At 43.4% G+C, this 23,900-nt stretch overlaps 1 protein-coding gene across 5 annotated transcripts in view; it reads left to right on the plus strand.

The window, feature by feature from the left end:
* Window positions 1-547: 547 nt before the first annotated feature.
* LOC122552789 (transcriptional-regulating factor 1) overlaps window positions 548-23,900 on the plus strand; it is a 236,190-nt gene continuing 212,837 nt past the window's right edge. For all 5 annotated transcript variants that reach the window (XM_043695722.2, XM_043695729.2, XM_043695728.2 and 2 more), the window contains exon 1: window positions 548-806. The gene's annotated coding sequence lies outside the window, so the exon portion shown is untranslated. The remainder of the gene's footprint in view (window positions 807-23,900) is intronic.

Raw genomic sequence — 23,900 nt, forward strand, 5'->3', positions numbered from 1 at the left:
GCTTTGCAAGGTTCCCAGAAACCCTGAAGACAACCTGGCTGGCTTTGGCCATTCCTGGGTTCAGCAGAAACCCCTGGCTGCAATTCCAGGCACGATGCAAGAAATGTTTCGCGCCTCCCACAAATGCACGTTATTGCTATGAAAATGTTGGCCACCTGTTCTTCCCCTTGATAAACCAGAGCACCAACAGCAACGAGCCTTGGGGCCGCAGGCTGGGAAATGTTGCAACGTGTTGGAGAAGAGGCAAGGCTTGGGCACCTTTACCTCCCGCTTTGCGAGAGGAGAGCCCTCACTCGATTATCCCGGCGGTGGAGAATCATTATTATTATTATTGTTATTTCAGTTGTTGCTTTACCGCCCGCGAGTAGGGCCAGCTGCACACACACACACAGTCCCCGGGACCCGGGCAGTTGGGAGGCTCGAGCTGTCTGTCGCGCGCAGACAACCCTGAGCGCGTCGGAAGGAGCGGCCGCCTCCCGACGACATGGGGAGGAGGGTGGGACGGTGAGAGAGAGAGAGAGAGAGAAAACTTTGCGAGAGCGGGCACGATATTCTGCTAAACATGGCCGCACGGTCTTATCTGTTCTGGGGATGCCATGCACCGGACTGTACCGGGCCAAAGTGTCGCGCCTAAGCGGAGTCAGGGGAGGGCAACCCCCCGCCAATTTCTTGCAAAACATCAGCTCGTTTGGAGAAACAGCAATTTATTTTTTACAAAGTGCAGACCAAACTCTGCTCTCCTGTCAGGGGGCGATTATTTTTTTCGCTGCGCTGCAGGAGGGGGCGAAAGATTTAAGTGCAAAAAGGTAGGTGCAAATTAAAAAGCGTTTTTGCAAATTTTAAAATTGTCGCTGGAAGTTTCGTTCCCTCCCCCCGCAAACTCCCGGTATGCAGTGAGGGAGAGGCCTTCCATGCGCTATAGCTGGTTGCATTGGTGTAGAAGTACAGTCAGGATGGGTGGGGGAGAGGCTGCAGTTACCTGAGTGATTGACAGATCTGCTGCTGTGTCCAGAAACATTCCGATGGGCAGACTTTGGGCTGACCACTTGCCCAGGAAAGGGCAGTTAACAGACGACCCTCTCCTTTTGGGACCACTGGTGGGGGTGCATTGTTTTTTTTAGTTTGAACCCTGCTTAGTAATTTGCAAAGTGCGAGTGTCCTGTATGTGACAGTGAAGAACGTCATTTTTGTAGGATAGTTGATTTTTTTTCCCTACCCCATCCCATTTGTCTTTTTACAGAAGGGGCTCTTAAAAAAGGGGCGGGAGTTAGTGTGTATTGATTTCATTGGAGTTTAAAGCAGAAGTTCGATCCTTCAACTTGTCACAGCGTTTTTTCATTGTTGGGTTGCTTTCTGAATGGGTGTGAATGTTTTACATTAAATACGAATGACAGACACCCATGAACTCTGTAGTTGAGCGCACCATTCCCGTCTGATAGGACGGACACGTGAAATGCATTTCGTATTGTTTGGGTGAGGCGAACGTAGGTGTACAATAAAGTCATTGTTCACTCGATTGCAACATTGACCAAACTGCATCTTAGTAGAATTCATCTGGAAAGAAGTCTGAGCTAAACCTGAAGATGACCCTGTACTAAGGGTAAAAAGAAGCAAATGCAAATTGCTTACACTTAATTACACTCTATCTATAGACATTCCAATTTAAAAAAATTCAGAGTTTATCGGATTAAAATCTCTGCAAAACAAATGTCAAACCAGACATTAAAATGGAAAACTGAAATATTTAAGTGCGAGTGTGTAATAATGTCTGATATTTTTGTTCTGCTGGGAAACATTCACAATTTTCCATATTTTTGTTACCTGATTCAGGGAACATGCATGTGAGGCAATCATAAAATGTTGCAGAAACTCAGCAGGTCTGGAGTCATACTGGACTCAAAACATTAACTGTCTCTATCTCCACAAGCACTGCTAAACCTGAGTTTCTGCTTTTTCTGTTTGTTTTAGACTTGTAGCATACAGTGTTTTGTTCTTATTAAAAGGAATGAGAGATTGAGTGAATATAACAAAGAACTGCACATGTTGGCAATCTGAAACAAAAACAGAAAATGCTGGAAAAACTCATCAGGTCGAGCAGAATTTGTGGAGAGAAAGCAGAATTTATGTTTCAGCTCCACTGATACTACTTCAGAACACCAAGATATTGGGTTACTTGTTAAGAAGGAACATGGGAACAAATATAGGCTATTCAGTCCCTGAAACCTCTTCAGATATTAATTTAGTTTATACTTATGTGTTTCAAGTTAACTGAATTTGCTTGTCTATGTTATGACTCCCTTTCGTGCATTTGCCAATGGAAAATCTTAATTGCTGTAGCTGATGTCACACTTGAATCGAATAAGCTCTAAGTTTACTGCAACATAGAAAATTAGAAAATAGCAGCAGGAGTCAGGCATTTGCACCATTGAGCATATTCCATCACTTAGTTGGATCTTTGCTAATCATCTACATCAGTTTTCCCACACTGATCTCATCATTAGATCATAAAACATAGGACCATCCAGAGATTGTTTAGCACGATGCGTCTCGTGTGCAATTGAATAGGATCATAGCTCATCTGATTGTGGTTTAAACTTTATTTCTTTGCCTGCCTTCTCAGAATCCTTGACATTGTGAGTACAAAGTCTGGCTAAACTACATCTCCATTTTGTATATATGCCACTAGAGAAAATAAGATAGATGGACAGAAGCTATCAACTTCTTTTTATCAGTGAGAGAGAATCTGACAATCATCCCTTGCAGTTCACCGCCATTACTATCAACATTTTGGGGGGTTAATATTGGATAGATTCTTAAATGCGCCAACAGGAAGTTTTCAGAGGAGGTCAGAAGTTAGGAATTTTTCAGGGGGAACTTACTTCCTGACTTCCCAGAAGTCAGAAATTTCAAGGTACAAGTCAGGAATATAATGGAATACTCTCCATTGATGTGGATGAATGCATTTCCAGTGACATGAAGAAGCTCCATCTGGACTAAAGCAATGATTGACTGACAACCTCTTCACTCACTGCTTCCAGCAGTGCAGGGTAGGAGTTGCGTCACTACAACAACTCATCAGGCCTCCCTCAGCAGCAGCTTCCAAACCTATGAGTTCTGTCACCTGGAGGGACGAGAGCAGCAGATGCATGGGAATGCCACCACCTCCAGGTTCTCCTCCAACCCATGTAACTTTGGGACTTGGAAATATTTCTTGGTTTCATAAAAATCCTGCAACTCTCCTCCTAATTACAATGTGTGTCTACAGTTGGGCAGCAGTGAATCAGGAAGTTGACTCATTACCACTTTAAGGGTAACTGAGGATAAGTGACAAATTGCTGGCAACATCCATATCACATAAACAAATATTAACAAAAAAATTTAACACCTCAATTAACTGTTATTGAATACAGGCCTAATCTTTGTGATCACCTTTATGATTCAACCCTATATCATTCTGGTGAGTCTGTTCGACATTGTTCTTCGTGAGGTGTTATAGCCAGTATTCTGGTGTTGGTATAGTATTTAGTGGCAGGGGATCAGACCAAAATTCCTGTACATGCAGAAGTGTCTGTGGTCACTGAAAGTTCTGCTTCTATTTACCTGTATTACATTGTAGGAGTATGGGTCACTTTACGTTCTTGCAAGAGCTATGATGATAAGTAATGTGCTAACCGTCATCCTTTCCCAGAGCATGCACCTGAAAGGTGGAAGAAGCTGCATTCATGTAGCAGCTATTGTTATGACTATTTAAGTAGTCATTTGATTTGTGATAATGTAGGGAGTTGGTGTATGTTTCTATGACACACTGTTGCCTTCTTTAATCAGTAGGTGCTTTATGTTTGAGTTAGTCGAGATATGGAATTTGAATCCTTTTTTGATTAGATTAGATTACTTACAGTGAGGAAACAGGCCCTTTGGCCCAACAAGTCCACACCGACCTGCCGAAGCTCAACCCACCCAGACCCATTTCCCTACATTTACCCCTTCATCTAATACTACAGGCAATTTAGCATGGCCAACACACCTAACCTGCACATTTTTGGACTGTGGGAGGAAACTGGAGTACTCGGAGGAACCCACGCAGACACGGGGAGAATGTGCAAACTCCACACAGACAATTGCCTGAGGTGGGAATTGAACCCGGATCTCTGGCGCTGTGAGGCAGCAGTGCTAGCCACGGTGCCACCGTGCTTGCTTTACATTTTCCTCCCAGCATGTTTTTGTAAGGATAATAGTTGGGTGAGGAAATATTGACTTCTGGCACAGCACTCCCACTGGTTATGGGATGTTGATGAGTTCTGTCTCAGTTCTGTTCTAGTTGTCATCTTAAGCCAGATCAAAGTTCAATCCTGATTACAGTATAAAATTTTAAAATGTACTTAGAATTGCCAGTATACAGCACTGTTGGCAAAGTGTTAAGTTGTGTGCTCATTTCATCAACTTGGGCGTCATAGATGAGGATTGTTCAATGAGCTGTTGGTTCTTTGCAAAAAAGCTTTGTATGTCAGGCCTGCTTTAAGTCAGCATGAACATGATTGGTGGATAGAGTAAGAGGGATCATCTAGTATTTTTATGATTGCACAAATCAAGCTGTTACTGACAACTGCTGGTCCACTCTGATCTTTGATCGAACATGTACAGCCAAAGATGTACACCTGGCTACGTGGACAATAAACCAGTGAGTAATACAATGAAAAGCTAAAGTAGCTAAAATTAAGTTTCAGACTAATGGAATGCCGGAATCTGCTCTTTGTTCCATGATTGTTGAATACATGACACTCTCATTTTTAAAAAAAATGATCCTGAGTGCTTGAAGTTAACACATCTATCATTCTTTAAATATTTTCTAATATCTGAAGGAATATAACCATTTGTATCTTGAAGTAACTGGAACAGAAATACTGTAGTTTTCTTTTTAAAATTGACCTTGATGTTTCCTGGGAGTTGAAATTGACTTCAACAAATTTGTATTGTAGTGGGAATATTCCAAATTTCACCAACTTAGTTGCACCTTGTGAGTGAATGATTAGTTCGTGGTTTTGTAACTCAGTATCCTGACATACTCATCTTTACTCCCTGCCTCAATATTTGCTTCATGCCACTGATTTCTAATTCCTTCCCATGCACTTTATCAGCTTGAATCAGACTGCCGAATGCGAGAGATCATGTTGACCTGAATTGAGCTTGAAACCCACTTCCTGTCTATAACCACTTGCAGCATTTCCTACTTCCGCCTTTCTTCAGCCGCTGAGATCCTTATCCACTTCTTCACTTTCAGACTTCATCAGATGACTATCCTTGCTGGCTTCACATCCTTCATCTCCCAGAAATCCCAACTTGTTCAGAACTCTGACCTGTATTACCTATCCCACATTTATTGGCATGTTGTCATCACTCTGGTCTTGAGTGCTCTACATCAGCTTATCCTTCTCTTTTTTTTTGTTCCCCCCTCCCCCATGTATCACTTTTGAAATCTCTGTACTCAGTTGCTACAGTTTCTCTTAACTCTGCTTCCTCTCAGTGTTCCTTTCGTTATGAAATTGGGCCTTTTGTTCTCTTTTACCCCAGTGTGCAGTTGGCTCAGTCTCCTTTGCCTTTTGCTCTGTGAAGGTCCTCCCAACTTTAGGTGCCAGAAATTCTTATTCCGTTGGTTCTGTTCTTGCAGACAATTGACAACCGAGCCACAGATCTCTAATTTTGTGGATACATAAGTCAGCTTCTATTAAGTTCCATTCACCTGTGATGGTTTTATATATGCCGGATATGTTATTCAGAGATATGAACTAGCTTCTGCAAAAAGTTGAGTTCTTTTAACCAGCACGTGGATTTGTGCAGGTACTTGTGTGCTACTGAAGTTACATGTGGTAACAAGGCCTCACTTTTCCAGATATCCTTGCCATTTGTTTGCCCTGGAAAATCTGTGTGGCTAAAAGTTTACATCTGAAGCAAGGGCCAAAATGGCATGTGCACTCTGCCTGTCTATCTGTCTGTCTGTCTGTCTCTCCCTTCCTTTCCATTCCCCAGGGCTGCTCTTCATCTTTTCTTTAGGACTACAAATTGGCTTTTAGAAGTTCCTCATTGAATTCTCACCTGCTCCTTTTATTAGGTGCTGCAGTTGTGCAAAAGCAGCATTCTCAGTACCAAGATGCTGCCTGGATTGGAGGGTTTGTCTTAGGAAGAGAGGTTGAGTCAGCTAGGGCTTTTCACACTGGAGAGAAGAAGGAAGACAGGTGACTTGATAGAGATGTACCTGGTAATGAGAGGCATAAAGGAACACTTCAACCCCAGGGCATCAATGTGGACTTCAACAGCTTCCTCATTTCCCCTTCCCCCACCTTATCCTAGTTTCAAACTTCCAGCTCCGCACTGTCCCCTTGACTTGTCCGGACTTGTCCGACCTGCCTAGCTCCTTTTCCACCTATCCACTCCACCGTCTCCTCCCTGACCTATCACCTTCATCTCCTCCCCCACTCACCCATTGTACTCTATGCTACTCTCTCCCCACCTCCACCCTCCTCTAGCTTATCTCTTCACACTTCAGGCTCTCTGCCTTTATTCCTGATGAAGGGCTTTTGCCCAAAACGTCGATTTCGCCTGCTCGTTGGATGCTGCCTGAATTGCTGTGCTCTTCCAGCACCACTGATCCAGAATGAGAGGCATAAGTAGAGTAGATAGCCAGAGGCTTTTCCCCAGGGCAGAAATGGCTATCATGAGGGGGTCATAATTTTAAAGTGATTGGAAGAAGGTATAGGGGAGATTTCTTTACACAGAATGGTGGGTGTGTGGAATGCACTGCCAGCGGTGATAGTAGAGTCCGAGACATAAGGGACATATAAGCGACTGCTGGACAAGCACATGGATGGCAGTAAATTGAGGGGTGTGCAGGTTCGGTTGAACTTAGATTAAGATAAATGCTTGACGCAACATCATGGGCCTGTACTGTATTGTGCTGGCCTGTTCTGGTTCCATATATTGATAACAGGGGTATTTGGACTTGAGTCAAAAAGTGTGGCGCTGGTAAACCACAGCAGCTGCATTTGAAGAGGAGGAGAATTGACGTTTCAGGCATAAGCCCTTCATCAGGAAGGTGGGTGGGGGGGGGGGGGTGGTGGTGGTGGTGATGGGGGGGCCAAGGTGGCTGGGAGGTTAATTGCAGTGGGGTGGGGCTGGGGGAAGGTGGCTTGGAAGGTGATAGGTTTGAACAATATTCTCAATTGTCACTGCTCCTTTAAACTTAAAGCCACAATATCAGGAAAGCTTTAAATTCTGGGATTCACCAGTCTTTAAATTAGCACAAGGTAACAAGCATACATTAGCAATGAAAATTCATTAAAAAAAACTTACATAAGCCATCAACTAAGCACGTTTTCCACAGGAGAACTTTCTCATTTAATTAGTAGTCCATCACTGAGATGCCATATTAAATAAAACCCAACTACATTGTGCTGTGATGTGAGATTGTTAGTTGCTTAGTTGCTCAAGATTAAAGTTGTTGCTTTAGGATTTGAAAAGCCGTTCATTCAAATCCTCATTTGGGGCTTAGGAAGAAATAGAATTGGGGCCATCCTGACCTTAAATTTACCTGGACCATCTCTGACACCTCCCTCCCCTTCCTGGACCTCTCCATCTCCATTAATGACGATCGACTTGACACTGACATTTTTTACAAACCCACCGACTCCCACAGCTACCTGGATTACACCTTTTCCCACCCTACCTCTTGCAAAAATGCTATCCTGTATTCCCAATTCCTCCGCCTCTGCCGTATTTGCTCCCAGGAGGACCAGTTCCACCACAGAACACACCAGATGGCCTCCTTCTTTAGAGACCGCAATTTCCCTTCCCACGTGGTTAAAGATGCTCTCCAAAGCATCATGTCCACATCCCGCACCTCCGCCCTCAGACCCCACCCCTCCAACTGTAACAAACACAGAACGCCCCTGGTGCTCACCTTCCACCCTACCAACCTTGGCATAAACCAAATCATCCACCGACATTTCCGCCACCTCCAAAATGTCCCACCACCAGGGATATATTTCCCTCCCCACCCCTTTCTGCCTTCCGCAAAGACCGTTCCCTCTGTGACTACCTGGTCAGGTCCACGCCCCCCCTACGACCCACCCTCCCATCCTGGCACCTTCCCCTGCCACCGCAGGAATTGCAAAACCTGCGCCCACACCTCCTCCCTCACCTCCATCCAAGTCCCTAAAGGAGCCTTCCACATCCATCAAAGTTTTACCTGCACATCCGCCAATATCATTTATTGTATCCGTTGCTCCCAATGCGGTCTCCTCTACATTGGGGAGACTGGACGCCTCCTAGCAGAGTGCTTTAGGGAACATCTCTGGGACACCCGCACCAATCAACCACACCGCCTTGTGGCCCAACATTTCAACTCCCCCTCCCACTCTGCCGAGGACATGGAGGTCCTGGGCCTCCTTCACCGCCGCTCCCTCACCACCAGACGCCTGGAGAAAGAACACCTCATCTTCCGCCTCGGAACGCTTCAACCCCAGGGCATCAATGTGGACTTCAAAAGTTTCATCGTTTCCCCTTCCCCCACCTCGCCTTAGTTTCAAACTTCCAGCTCAGCACTGTCCCCATGACTTGTCCTACCTGCCTGTCTTGTTTTCCACCTATCCACTCCACCCTCCTCCTTGACCTATCACCTTCATCCCCTCCCCCACTCACCTATTGTACTCTATGCTACTTTCTCCCCACCCCCACTCTCCTCTAGCTTATCTCTCCACCCTTCAGGCTCTCTGCCTTTATTCCTGATGAAGGGCTTTTGTCCGAAACATCGATTTTACTGCTCCTTGGATGCTGCCTGAACTGCTGTGCTCTTCCAGCGCCACTAATCCAGACTCTTAGTCTTAGACAGTCCCTTGAGATCAAGGATGAGCTTGGGCAGTCTTGGGCAAGTGGTTCTCATGAACCGGTGAGTAAATTGCATCTTCTCAGGGAGGCTTTGAGGATGTCTTCTGAGGCGGTATGATGGCTCGGTGGTTAGCACTGGTGCTTCTGAGTGCTGGGGACCCGGGTTCATTCCCAGCCTCTGGCGACTATCTGTATGGAGTTTACATGTTCACCCAGTGTCTGCATGGATTTCCTCCGCATGCTCCGGTTTCCTCCCACAGTCCAGCGGTGCGCAGATTAGATGAATTGGCCATGCTAAATTGCCCATAGTGTCCAGGGATGTGGATTATTCATAGGAAATGTAGGGTTACGGGGATAGGGTAGAGTAGGGGTAGGTCTGGGTGGGATGTTGTTTGGAGGGTTGGTGTAGACTTGATGGGCTGAATGGCTTGTTTCCACACTGTTGGGATTCTGTGAGACAATGTTGGTGCCCAGCAGGAGTTGCTTAAATGTGGGGTATAGAATCATAGAGGTCTTCTGCGCAGAAAAAGGCTCTTTGGTGTATCTAGTCTGTGCCAGTCAAAAGCAAGAACTTAACTGTTCTAAACTCATTTTTCAGCACTTAGTGCATAACCTTGTATGCCTTGATGTTGCAAGTGTGCATCTAAATGCTTCTTTCATGTTCTGGGGTTTATGTCTCTACCGCTGTTATAGACAGAGTTCCAGATTCCTAACACAGTCTGCATGAAAAAATAAATCTGCCCCTTAGTTTAAACCTATGTCCCCAGGTCATTTTTTGACTTTGATTTATTGTTGCCATCATACCATACAAAGTGCATCAGGGTACCAGAACAGAGTGTAGAATATAGTGTTGGAGCTGCAGACAAGGTGCAGAGATAGAGAAAGTGAGATGGACTTTAACATTTGAGAGGTCTGTTCAAAAGTCTAATACCAGGGGAGAAGTGGTTCTTCAGTCTGTTCAAACTTTTATATCTCCTGCCCAACGGAAGAGGGTGGAAGCGACTAGAACTGAGGTGGGCGTGGTCTACCAAGGGGAAAAATTTATTCTCATGCATACTATCTATACCCTTCAAAATTTTATACATTTTAATCATGTCTCCTCTGCTTCGAGCACAACAACCCCAGTCTATCCAGTTGTTTGCAACTGAAACTCATAAGCCCAGGCAACATCCTGATGAATCTACTCTGCATACACTCCAGGGCAATCAAGTCCCTCCTATCATATGGGTTCTGGAACTGCGCACTATATTCTAGCTGTGCTCCAGAAAATGTTTTCCTCCAGTGTAACCTTTATGCACTTAAACTCTTGGTCTCAGCAAATAAAAGTAAGTATCCCGTATGCCTCCTTAAGCAGTGTATAGGAATGCTTTTTAAATTTGTTGTCTAGTTGTGCATGTTGTTGACTAAGGCATCATTTATTGCCCCTCCCTCATAGCCTCTTGAGGATGCAGGGTAAAAACAATGACTGCAGATGCGAGAAACCCGATTTTGGATTAGTTGTGCTGTCTAAGACTAAGAGTCTGGATTAGTGGTGCTGGAAGAGCACAGCAGTTCAGGCAGCATCCGAGGAGCAATAAAATTGACGTTTTGGGAAAAAGCCCTTTGAGGATGCACAGTCTTGTTAGAAAGGCACAGTCTTGTTAGAAAGGGAATTGGGATTTTGAACCAGTAAAAACGAAGGGATAGTGATACTGTTCCACCTAAGGATAGTGTGACTTAGCAAAAAAACGAAACAGCCGTGAATGCTGGAAATCAGAAACTAAAACAGAAAAACTCTGCACGTCTGGCAGCATCTGTTGAGAGAACTCAGAGTTAACGTTTCAGGTCCAGTCCCCTTCTTCTGAACTGACTTGGTGTTAATGGGTGGAGGAAAAATGATGATGTATTTCCAAGCAGTAATATCCTTTGTATGTCTTTACTATGTAGTTCGCCAAGAGACATTCAGAACTTGTCAGTGAGGTTTATCAGCAGTTGCAAAATAAAGAATTGGTTAGTTTTACTGAAGGCCAGTGTTTATGGAGTGTAATGTAAATTTACAGTTCATGTACATCAGCTGTTGGTTGCTGACAGACAAGGCTGCCTGTGTTTGGAGCCAGTTTGCACAGTGTGTCGTTCAACTCCTTGTCTCCCTACTTCATCACTGCATACTTGGTTACTAAGCTTTGCTAGTCAGTGACAAAATGGAACATTTAAATGTGGAAATATAGCTGTTCTGAAAGAAGAGGTTCCATCATAGTTCTGCTTTAATGATTCTCATTTGCATTTAAAATGTTAACTGCCTTGTATTTTCCCCAACTTTTCTTTTGGAAACTTTGCAAGAAATATCGAAATTTTATCTTAGTCCACATAAATGTAATTAATGTCAACTGGAGATATTATCAAGTTGTCCCAGACTTAGATCAAGCCTGAGAATATTTTTATCCAGTACAAAATCTTTGAGCTGCCGCCTGATATGATCATACATTCATAGAATTGTACAGCATGGAAACAGATCCTTTGGTCTAACCCTTCCATGCTGACCAGATAGCCCAACCTAATCTAGTCCCATTTGCCAGCACTTGGCCCATATCTCTCTAAACCCTTCCTATTCATATACCCAGCCAGATGCCTTTTAAATGTTGCAATTGTACCCGTTTCCATCACTTCCTTTGGTAGCTCATTCCATACATGCACCATCCTCTGTGTGAAAACGTTGACACTTCGATCCCTTTTATACCTTACCCCTCTCACCCTAAACCTATGCCCTCTAATTCTGGACTCCCCCCATCCTAAGGAAAAGACTTTGTCTATTTACCCTATCCATGCCCCTCATGATTTTATAAACTCCTATGAGGTCACCCCTCAGCCTCCGACGCTGTAGGGAAAACAGCCCCACCCTGTTCAGCCTCTCCCTATAGCTCAGATTCTTCAACCCTGGCAACATCCTTGTAAATCTTTTCTGAACCCTTTCAAGTTTCACAAATTCCTTCCGATAGGAAGGAGACCAGAATTGCGTTCAATATTCAAAAAGTGGCCCAACCAACTTACAGCAGCAATCTGAGCTCCCAACACCGGTATTCAACACTCAGACCAATAAAGGAAAGCATACCAAACGTCGCCTTCACTATCCTATCTACCTGCGACTCCACTTTCAAGGAGATATGAACCTGCACTCCAAGGTCGTTTTGTTCAGTAACACTGCCGAGGACCTTACCATTAAGTGTATATGTCCTGCTAAGATTTGCTTTTCCAAAATGTAGCACCTTGCATTGATCTAAATTAAACTCCATTTGCCACTCCTCAGCCCATTGGCCCATCTGATCAAGATCTCCTTGTAATCTGAAGTGACCTTCTTCGCTGTCCACTACACTTCCAAGTCCTCTGCAATCTTACTAACTATATCTCCTTTGTTCATATCCAAATCATTTATATAAATGACAAAAAGTAGTGGACCCTGTGCTGATCCTTGTGACACTACACTGGTCACAGGCCTTGTCTGAAAAACAGCCCTCCACCACCCTCTGTCTTCTACCTTTGAGCCAGTTCTGTATCCAAATGTCTAGTTCTCCCTGAAATCCGTGAGATCAAACTTTGCTAACCAGTTTCCCATGGGGAACCTTGTCGAACGCCTTACTGAAGCCCATATAGATCACGTCCATCACGCTGTCCTTATCAATCCTCTTTGTTAATATCTTCAAAATACTCAATCTAGTTCCTGAGACACGATTTTCTACGCACAAAGCAATGTTGGCTATCCCTGATCAGTTGTTGCCTTTGCAAATACGTGTACATCCTGTCCCTCAGGATTCCCTCCAACAACTTGCCCACCCTCGATGTCAGGCTCACTGGTTTATAGTTCCCTGGCTTGTCCTTAGCAGCTTTCTTAAATAATGGTACCACATTAGCCAACCTCCAGTCTTCACCACACCTGTGACTATCGATGATACAAATATCTTAGTAAGAGGCCCAACAATCACTTCCCTAGCTTCCCACAGAATTCTAGGGTACACCTGATCAGGTCCTGAGGATTTATCCATCTTTATGCGTTTCAAGACATTCAGCACTTCCTCCTCTGTAATGTGGTCATTTGTCAAGATGTCACCATCTACTTCCCTACATTCTTTATCTTCCATATCATTTCCACAGTAAACATTTATCCAAAATACTTGTTTAGTATCTCCCCCATTTTCTGCGGCTCCACACAAAGGCTGCCTTGCTGATCTTTGAGGGGCCCTATTCTCTCCCTAGTTACCCTTTTGTCCATAATGTATTTGTAAAAACCCTTTGGAATCTCCTTAACCTTATTTGCCAAAGCTATCTCATGTCCCCTTTTTGCCCTCCTGATTTCCCTCTTAAGTATACACCTACTTCTTTTATACTCTTCTAAGGATTCACTGAATGTATCTTGTCCATGCCTGACATATTCTTCCTTCTTTTTCTTAACCAAACCCTCAATTTTTTTAGTCATCCAGCATTCCCTATATCTACCAGCCTTTCCTTTGACCCTAACAGGAATATACTGTCTCTGGACTCTCATCTCATTTCTGAAGGTTTCCCATTTTCCAGCCATCTCTTTAACTGCGAACATGTGCACCCAATCAGCCTTTGAAAGTTATTGCTTAATACCGTCAAAATTGCCCTTCCTCCAATTTAGAAGTTCAACTTTTAGATCTGGTCTATCCTTTTCCATCATTATTTTAAAACCAATTGAATTATGGTCACTGGCCCCACAGTGCTCCCCCACTGACACCTCAGTCACTTGCCCTGCCTTATTTCTCAAGAGTAGGTCGAACTTTGCACCTTCTCTAGTAGGTACATCCATATACTGAATCAGAAAGTTTTCTTGTACACATTTAACAATTTCCTCTCCATCTTAACCCTTAACACTATGGCAGTTTCGTCCATGTACTACCGTGACCACCCAATTATTCTTACAGATAACTAAAATCTCCTTACAAATTTGTTTCTCAATTTTCCACTGACTATTAGGTGGTCTATACTACAATGGAGAAAATGAGGACTGCAGATGCTGGAGATCAGAGCTGAAAATGTGTTGCTGGAAAAGCGCAACAGGTCAGGCAGCATCCAAGGAGCAGGAGAATTGACGTTTTGGGCATGAGCCCTTCTTCAGGAATTAGGAAAGTGTGCCCAGCAGGCTAAGATAAAATGTAGGGAGGAGTGACTTGGGGGAGGGGCGTTGGAAATGCGATAGATGGAAGGAGGTTAAGGTGAGGGTGATAGGCCGGAGTGGAGGTGAGGGCAGGAAGGTGGTGCTGAGTTCGAGGATTGGGACTGAGACAAGGTGGGGGGAGGGGAATTGAGGAAACTGGAGAAATCTGAGTTCATCCCTTGTGGTTGGACGGTTCCTAGGCGGAAGATGAGGCGTTCTTCCTCCAGCCGTCGTGTTAAGGGGTATATTTCCCTCCCCTCCCCTATCAGCATTCCAAAGAGACCACTCCCTCCATGACTCCCTCGTCAGGTCCACGCCCCCCACCAACCCAATCTCCACTCCCGGCACCTTCCCCTGCAACCGCAAGAAGTGCAAAACTTGTGCCCACACCTCCCCCTTACTTCCCTCCAAGGTCCCAAGGGAACCTTCCATATCTGTCACAAATTCACCTGCACCTCCACACACATCATTTACTGCATCCGCTGCTCCCGATGTGGCCTCCTCTATATTGGGGAGACAGGCCGCCTACTTGCAGAACGTTTCAGAGAACGTTGGTCTGGGACACCCGGACCAACCAACCCAACCACCCCGTGGCTCAACACTTCAACTCCCCCTCCCCCTCCACCAAAGACATGCAGGTCTTTGGACTCCTCCATCGCCAGACCATAGCAACACGACGGTTGGAGGAAGAGCGCCTCATCTTCCGCCTAGGAACCCTCCAACCACAAGGGATGAACTCAGATTTCTCCAGTTTCCTCATTTCCCCTCCCCCCACCTTGTCTCAGTCCCAACCCTCAAACTCAGCACCACCATCCTGACCTCTCTGCCCCCACCCCCACTCCGGCCTAAACCTGCCCTTAACCTCCTTCCACCTATCGCATTTCCAACGCCCCTCCCCCAAGTCCCTCCTCCCTACCTTTTATCTTAGCCTGCTGGGCACACTTTCCTCATCCCTGAAGAAGGGCTCATGCCCGAAACGTCGATTCTCCTGCTCCTTGGATGCTGCCTGACCTGCTGCGCTTTTCCAGCAACACATTTTCAGGTCTGTACTACACTCCCAATAAAGTGATCATCCCTTTCTTATGTCTCAGTTCCATCCAAATAACTTCCCTGGATGTATTTCTGAGAATATCCTCCCAAAGTACAGCTGTATTGCTATCCATAATCAAAAACGCTACTGCTCCTCCTCCCTTGCCTCCCTTTATAACCTTTCTATAGCATTTGTATCCTGGAACATCAATCTGCCAGTCCTGTCCATCCCTGAGCCACGTTTCTGTGATTGCTATGATATCCCGGTTCCATGTGGGTAGAGCCTTGGCCCGATGTGAGTCAGAAAACAATTAATGGATTTATGAGGCACTATTAAATCATAATGTATTACAAAACTGAACAATCCTTGCAAGAGTTTGTTTTTCAGGTTGTGAACTTTTTTCATAGTTTTAGTAATTCTGTCAGTTCACAGCCCTTCAGTGTTAAGTTCTTTTTCCTGAGTTGTTACACACTTTGTGCAACTGCAACACAACAACTTCTGTGAACAAGCAACCAAATTTATTAAGCACAATACAGTACAGGCTTTCTAGAGGAACTTGAAACACACACCTCTCAGATCTTTACAGGGTAGTGGCAAAAGCTCTCCCTGAACAAAGGAAACAAAACTCCGAACATCACAGTTAGTACTGCCCACAAGACAACCCTCAGCTTTCCCTCATAGCCACATGCCACTCAAGATACAATGCAGTGACCACCCCACCTCCAGAAACAATGTAATGCGAATCATCCCTTAATGGTCAAATCTGTTGCAAATCATTGTTTGTAACTATAGGGGAGAATTGTAATATTGTTACTGATTTCTGGATGAGAATGTAAATCATCCCTGAATGGCAAGGGTATGGCCGTGTAAACCTTCCACATTTCACCTATAAGAAAAAGACACACCACCTTACCTCTGGGCCATTCAATTTCTTGCAGATCAGTAGAGCAAACTAACTCTTTAATATCTCATCAGAATTCTTTTTACTTGAAGTGGTGGGAACTGCTTCTGGTGATCTCTACAAGTTGAGAAAAGTTACACTCTGCATGCTATTGTTGAATATATTATAATTTGAAATTGCAGGGCTGAATTCGCATTTATTAATTCTTTTACACTATAGACTAGTATTCTGTTGATCAGCTTTTCATATCTGCTGTATATACTCAACGAAAAGTTGATGGTTTGAGGCAGAATTTTTATGTCAAAGTCTGTGTTTTTTGGAATGATGGCACACTTTTTCAGGACTTTCACTTCCCTGTTGTATCATGCTCGGATCAATGGAGCATGCGTGATCCAATTGCTGTCATGTTGGACAGACCTGTTCTGCTGTCCAAGACACATTCTTTGCAGCAACTTTCTCCACTGCCTACACTGTTGCTGCGTCTCTTGAGCAGTGGCACTCACTGAAGTTTCAACCCAGAAAGTGAGCAGGAGAGTCAAGAGAGGGTGAAAATCAGCCTGCAAAGGAAGTGGCAAGTGAGTGGCAATCAGAAAAAAGTATGACCTGTGTTTTTGGCCAAAGGACTGTGTTGACTTTGAGTCAAGTATATAAGTGAAGTAATCTACCTGTCTTCAGCAATAATTTGGAATCTTACAAGTAACAGAATTTGATTGTTCTGATTTTTCTTTTGTGTGTTCAGTTGGCATTTATGATGCAGGAGAGGAAATGTTGGCCTGTATTTCTGCATTGATTGGCAGTCTTCCCATGTGTATAAGTAAGCGTGTATGTGAAGGCCCTCTGGTGAGGACAAGATCACGATGGCTTGCTACATTCATTGTTAAAGCTGATTTCAGTGACACTTGGGTTGTGTTGCTGGAGGGCAGGTGTGCCAATGGAACCTAACTTTAGAGAGCAGTGTCTGCAGCACAGGATGAATGCAAAGTTAAAAGTTAATAAATTTCAGATTGTCTCAAAATCAGAATCTTCTGCAATTTTCCTTTGAATTATATTCTACCTTCTTCTGAAAGTCAAGTCTGCAATCGGATTTTTCTTTTAAGTATCTTACATCCATTATGTGCACGCAAACTCAAATGGGGCTTGTTTTCAGACATTGTTTACTTTGTATTAGGAGCTGACAAATGGAACTACATTAGAAACTTGGAGCTATGGTTTCATCTTTGCTGTTCCATAATTTCCCTTACATATAAGCTATTTTACTTGTGCACAGATTGATCACTTCACAGAGGTTTAAATCAGGGGGCTTTTGCAAGTTTAATTTTATTGCTAAGCATGAGTGGTCAGGAAGGAAGAATAAAGAGGTCACATACTGCTTGGAAAATCACAGGCCAAACTGCGTAGAGGAAGAATGGGTTCCTGGATACAGACAGTCTGATCTTTAAAACTAATACACCTATTATAAAAGAACAACTGAACAGAAAATATTTGAGATTTTTTTTGTCATACTACTTGCACCTTTACCTGTCAGTTCATGTACCCAGAGAACCAAGTTGACCTTTTGAAAAAGACAGTGACTTTTAATTCCGTTCTTTGAAGGTAATTAACCCCCAATGGCAGTCGATCCAGGTCATTGACCAGAACCTCATTAGAATGGTTATACTTAATCTGCATTCCAAATAGGCTGTGCATTTTTAGAAACAGTATCACAGATTCCAGTCTTAAAGTGCCGTGTGCAAGAGGGCCCACCTGATGGAGTGGGAATCCCAACTTATTATTTTCCTCACTGTTATTTCTTCACTTCATCAATTTAAAACTATAACTCCCCTTTACATTGGGATCTGTGCTGAGTGGGAATCAACATTTTCATTTGGCAAGGGTGTTGAGGATAATGGAACCAAGATGGTTAAAGTCAAATAAGATACCTGTCAGCCATAACCTAATCGAATGGTGGAACAGCCGCAAAGGATCTTTTTGCTTCTTTCTATTTCTTTTGTACTTTCCTGGTTTGTGTGACTGTGGATATACTGGCCAGTTTATGTATATTCACATAGTGATTCAGCTTTTTTTTAAACACATGCTGGATGTCAGTTTTAGCCTTGCTGCACTAAAAGCCAATGTTACCACCATTGTTATGACTTCTGGCCTTTTGCCTGTGTTTGTAATGTGTTGAACCCAAAGCACTTAATCTGACTTAAACTATGGTAACTTTAGCTTTTAATTGGGGGCTAAAGGCTTAATTCTCATTGAGATGTTTGACATGATCCACTTTGAAGAATAAACGTCAATTTATCTGTTTTTGCTATCAGAGCCACTAATGTTTGCAAAGCTATACTAGAGAATATAGGAAGATGCTTAAAACAAACCTCAAATGCCACCTAACCAGTCTCAAATAAGCTGCAAATAATGTCACACATATTCCTGTACAGTTTCATCCATTGAACATTTGTTTCTATCTGGACGCTGACAGTGGTAATGATTAAAACAGCTCTTGAGGAATAAGTTTGAGAAATGATCTTTACTAGAAGAGATCATATTCTTGAGCCCAAGCTCCTGAATGACTTGTCTTGGCCTGTTAGTATGTTTTTCTTTGGGTTACTGACTTTTCCACAGGAAGGAGCAGTTGTGGTTTTGCTGAGGAGATTGACAGGTGAACATTGGAAATAGAGGTGCAAAGAATCTTTAAGAAAGAAAGGGGACAGATAATTCAACAGCTAATGAAACCTGGAGAGGATAAAACTCTTGGTCTGGATAGATTGCGTCCGTACATTTGCTTTTGCAAAGTAGATTGGTGTCAGCAGTACGTTCGTTATTGATATATTAAAAATCGTCATGAAAAGGAACAGTGCTGTAGGACTGACAAACTGTTAAGGTTCTTGTATTTCTGAAGTAGCAGTAGAATGAGTCCAGGCAAATAGACTTGTTACTTTAAAAACAATGGTCGACAAAGTATTGAAGTTTTTGCCCAAAGATATCATAAACTAAAAATTGTTAAAAAAGAGAAATACTTTGAAATCTGTGCAAACTGTTCTTCCAAAAGGAAGATTGTGCTTGATCAATATTATTGAGTTCTTCAAGCAAAAGTGCAGATGGGGGCAGTGTGGTAGCTGTATTTTGTTTGGATTTTTATAAGGCCTTCAATAAGAGAGGATGTGGAGTTAGGGATAAATATATAATTTTATGTATGAGGTGTTGCATTTTGGTAGACCGAATAAGGAGATCACATACTGCTTGGAAAATGGAAATCTAAATGGGGTAGAAGACGGATGCATTTGAGGCTACAATTAGAGAAATTGCTGAAACTAGCACGACAGGTTCACAAAGGCTAAGAGATCAGAATTAGCGTCATTTTTAATTGAGGGACAGAATTAAAAGTACGGAAGTTACATAAAACTTGGTTAGAACCAGTTGACTGCACTTTGAATACTGGCTTTTTAAAAATATTTTGAAAATATGGAGGTAAATGTGCAAATAATATTCATATCAAATTAACAGTTAACAAGCTGGAGCTCTTTCCTGCATAAAAATGAACTGACAGCTTACCTAGCAGAGGTCTTTAAGGTTATGGAAGGGTTTGATAGGATCATCTAAGAGAAGGTGTTTCAACTGTGGGAGAGACCAACACTTCAGGCCATTAATTCACTAATATTGACAAATAAATGAATAGCAAATTCTGAGGAAATCTTTTGCCTGCAAAATGAGCAAAACTCTACCATGAGAAGGAGTTGAGGATTGCTTAATAGATGCTTTTAATGGAAAGCCAGTTAAAAAATGTCTTATTTATTCATTGCAGGCAAGGCCGGCATTTATTAACCTTGAATTGAGTGGCTTGGTAAGCCATTTCAGAGGTCAGTTTCGAGTCAACCCCATTGCTGTTGATTTGGAATCCGATGTAGGCCAGACCATGTAAGATTGGCACACTTCCTTCCCTAAAGGACATTGGTGAATCAGCCAGTGTTTCCTTATAATGGTTATATGGTTGCTATTTGGTACCTTTTTTTTTCCAGATTTTTATTGAGTTCAAATCTCACCAGCTGCTCCAGTGGGACTTGAACCCATGTCCCCAAAACAGGCTGAGGTTCTAGATTCCAATTACCACTGTGTGAATGAAGGGTATTTCTAATGACTGGGGAGTCCAGAAGTGTGGGTTGCAGTCTTATGATACAGTGTACTCCAGTTAGGACTGGGAGGAGACATTTCTTCACCTCGAGTGTTGAGGCCAAAACATTGAATGTTTTTAAGCCATTACATAGTGCTAACAGGATCAGAAGTTATTGAGAGGAAGTGGGACCAGGGTACTGAGTGGGTGATCACCTGTAGCCGTATTGATTGACAGAACAGGCTTGAAGGACCGACTGCTGCTCCTATTTTCTCCTTTTGCGTATGGTTTGTAAAATGCTGTGTTGTTGGAATTGTATGGTGAAGAGGTGGGAGGAGGGTTACATGCAGCATAGACCAGTTGGTCTCTATGTGCTGAAAACTATAGATATGCATATCTAAAGAATGAATACTCAGCCAAACATAAATAATATGGATAATTTGACTGAGCTTGGAAAGTTGGATGATTTTCAGCCTCCCAACAGTTCGGGATCGAGATGGTTTCTGACATGTCATGAAGGCTGTTTGGAGAGTGCAGGTGAAAAACATAGGAAATTTGTAGTCAATAGTGAGACCATTTGATCTGTAGTTTTTTGCTTGACCCATCTGATAAAGATCAATCCAGCCCTTAGGCCACAAATCCAAGTGCTTTTAAAATGCAATCAATTTTTCTGCCTCAACTATGAGTTAGCTATCCTATGATTTTCTGGATGAAAATATTTCTCCTCAACTCTGGTCTCTGATTATTGACCTTTCTTTGTAAAGGGAAGTTACTCAACCTGTAATGCACTGACTGGGCTTATTTGGAGTTTCCATGCCGTGGCCTTAATGGTGCTCTATGGAGTTCAAATTCCAGTATGTTCTTCCTGTATTTTATGTCCTGTTTCTCTTCTTGCACAAAGATGTCTTGAAGACTTGGATTTTTAAAAGTTTTTTAAGTTCCCCTACAGTGTAGAAACAGGCCCTTCGGCCCAACAAGTCCACACCGATCCTCCGAAAAGTAACCCACCCAGACCCATTTCCCTCTTACTAATGCACCTAACACTATGGGTAATTTAGCATGGCCAATTCACCTGACCTGCACATCTTTGGACTGTGGGAGGAAACCTGAGCACCCGGAGGAAACCCATGCAGACACGGGGAGACTCCACACAGATAGTCACCTGAGGCTGGAATCGAACCTGGGTCCCTGGCGCTATGAGGCAGCAGTGCGAACCACTGAGAAACTGTACTCCTAGTCTAGACTATTGTAATATTTATATCCTACATAGTAACTTGTCTGTTTGTTCCACAATCATTCCTTGACTTGCAGTATTGCACCATGTTCTATTTTTGTCTGAATTCCAGCATCTGACCTTGTTTTCCTTTTTATTTTTCTCACGTTGACAATGCATTGGCTATTCTTGTCTCCTCTGCATGTTATCGTACAATGTGTGTTGTCTTAGCTTCTTATTTGAGTACTCATTAACTGTTGAGGGGAGCAGGAATGGAGAGGAAGATATGAACATACAGCTCAGAATTTTGGGCAGCCAGTTTTCTGTTATTACAAAAAGTACCAACTGCTGCAGCAAACAGTTCTTTCAAGTGTTTGTATTGCGATATCAGTAAGAAAATAGACAATTCATTGTGTGATTAAGAGAAAAGAGAAGAACAGCCCTGATCTGTCTGATTGTTGATTATACATGCATTGGGATGGTACTTAGTGGTGGTGTCCCATGTGTTTATTATGCTTCAGAAATGCATTATAAATTCCTGTTTCAGCAGAAAAATGCATACTAAATTCCTCTTTGAGCATCATTCTACCTCAGTGTTGCAAATGTAAAGGAGTTGGTATGCCCATTTTACTGTTGGAATTGTTCCATGAGCATTGTTTCATGCTGGAGCCAACAGTGTTGTGGGATGTAATCACCATTTTGAGGTGGCCTTTCCAATTCATCAGCACTCTCCCACCTCTTCCCTCACATCAAAACTTGGGAGAGGAAACAAGCTGGCATAAGAGGCAATATGCATGAGGCAGTTAGAATTAGAGTATTTTTTTTAAAATTTGCATTTTATTTTCAAGCATGGATTAAAAGAACCTTGAATTCCAGAGTTGAGTCAGAGTCGTGACTGCCTTTGACATGAAGGCTACGTTTTGCTTAGTGTGGCATCAAAGAGCCCGAACAAAACCGAGTCAACAGGAATTGAGAGAAAACTGTCTCCACTGTTCAGAGTCGCAACTGGCACAAAGGAAGATGGATTTGGCAGTTGGAAGTCAATCATCTCAGTTCCATGTCATCTCTGCAAGAGTTCCTCAGGGTAATGTCCTTGGCTGAACCATTTACAGCTGCTTCAATGACCTTTACACTGTTGTAAGACCAGAAGTGGGGATGTTTGCTGATGAAAGGTCCATGTCAAAATACACTAAGACCTGGCCAGTGTCTGGGTTGGGGCTGACAAGTGGCAAGTAATAATTGTCCCACACAAGTGACCTTAACATCGCTGAATGCTCCAATGTCAATGTCCTCAGGGTTATCACTAACGTTGAACTGAACTAGACTGAGCAGGCCAGAAGCTAGGAATCCTGCAGCAAGTAGTTCACCTCCTGACTCCCCAAAGCCTGTCCACGATCTGCAAGGCAAAAGTCAGGAGTGTGATGGAATACTCCCTACATGCTTGGAAGAGTGCAGCTCCAAAACTGCTTTCAAAGCTTGACAACATCCAGGACTAAACAACCAACTTGATTGGCACCACATTGGTAAATCGTGCACAAGTGAGGACTGCAAATGTTGGAGATCAGAGTCAAGATTAGAGTGGCACTGGAAAAGCACAGCAGGTCAGACAGCATCCGAGGAGCAGGAAAGGAGCTCAATCCTGATGAAAGGCTTTTCCCCGAAACGTCGATTGTTTTTTTCCTTGCCTTGCCGTGCTTTTCCAGCACCACTCTAATCTTGACCACATCGGTAAACATGCACCCCTCCCCTCCCCAACCCACCCCACCAAGCTTCGTAGCAGCGGTGTGCACCATCCACAAAATCCATCCTGATTTGGAAATATTTTGCTGTTCCTTTCATGTCTCAGTCAGAATTCTGGAACTCCTTCCTGAAGGATATTGTGGGTGTACCAGATGATTTCCAGCAGTTCAAGAAACTCCCCACCACAATAAATGCTGGCCTAGCCAATGTTGCCTACATCCCATTCGTCAATAAAAAGAAGTTACATTATTTCATTTGCAAAGGAACATAGGAAAGCGTTGTGTATCTTGTCATGTTTTGTTCTGAGAACCTAGCTACAACTGCTACTTTGGTATAATTGGAAAGACATTAAATTGTTTCAGTTGGACTTTTTGGAAATGCGAAAATGTGAACTGAGGGACTATTGTAGTCCACCATCAATGTGATTCATGTAGATATTGAAAGCAGAGTAGGTCTTAAGATTACTTAAGGTCCACACCCCCCACCAACCCAACCTCCACTCCCGGCACCTTCCCCTGCAACCGCAAGAAATGCAAAACTTGCGCCCACACCTCCCCCCTTACTTCCCTCCAAGGCCCCAAGGGATGCTTCCATATCCGCCACAAATTCACCTGCACCTCCAGACACATCATTTATTGCATCCGCTGCACCCGATGTGGCCTCCTATTTTGGGGAGACAGACCGCCTACTTGCGGAACGTTTCAGAGAACACCCGGACCAACTAACCCAACCACCCCGTGGCTCAACACTTCAACTCCCCCTCCCACTCCACCAAGGACATGCAGGTCTTTGGACTTCTCCATCGCCAGACCATGGCAACATGACGGTTGGAGGAAGAGCGCCTCATCTTCCGCCTAGGAACCCCCCAACCACAAGGGATGAACTCAGATTTCTCCA

This window comes from Chiloscyllium plagiosum, unplaced genomic scaffold, assembly GCF_037043375.1.
Source record: "Chiloscyllium plagiosum isolate Xiang-an unplaced genomic scaffold, Cpla_swu_hap1 HiC_scaffold_10, whole genome shotgun sequence".
Taxonomy (NCBI): Eukaryota; Metazoa; Chordata; class Chondrichthyes; order Orectolobiformes; family Hemiscylliidae; genus Chiloscyllium; species Chiloscyllium plagiosum.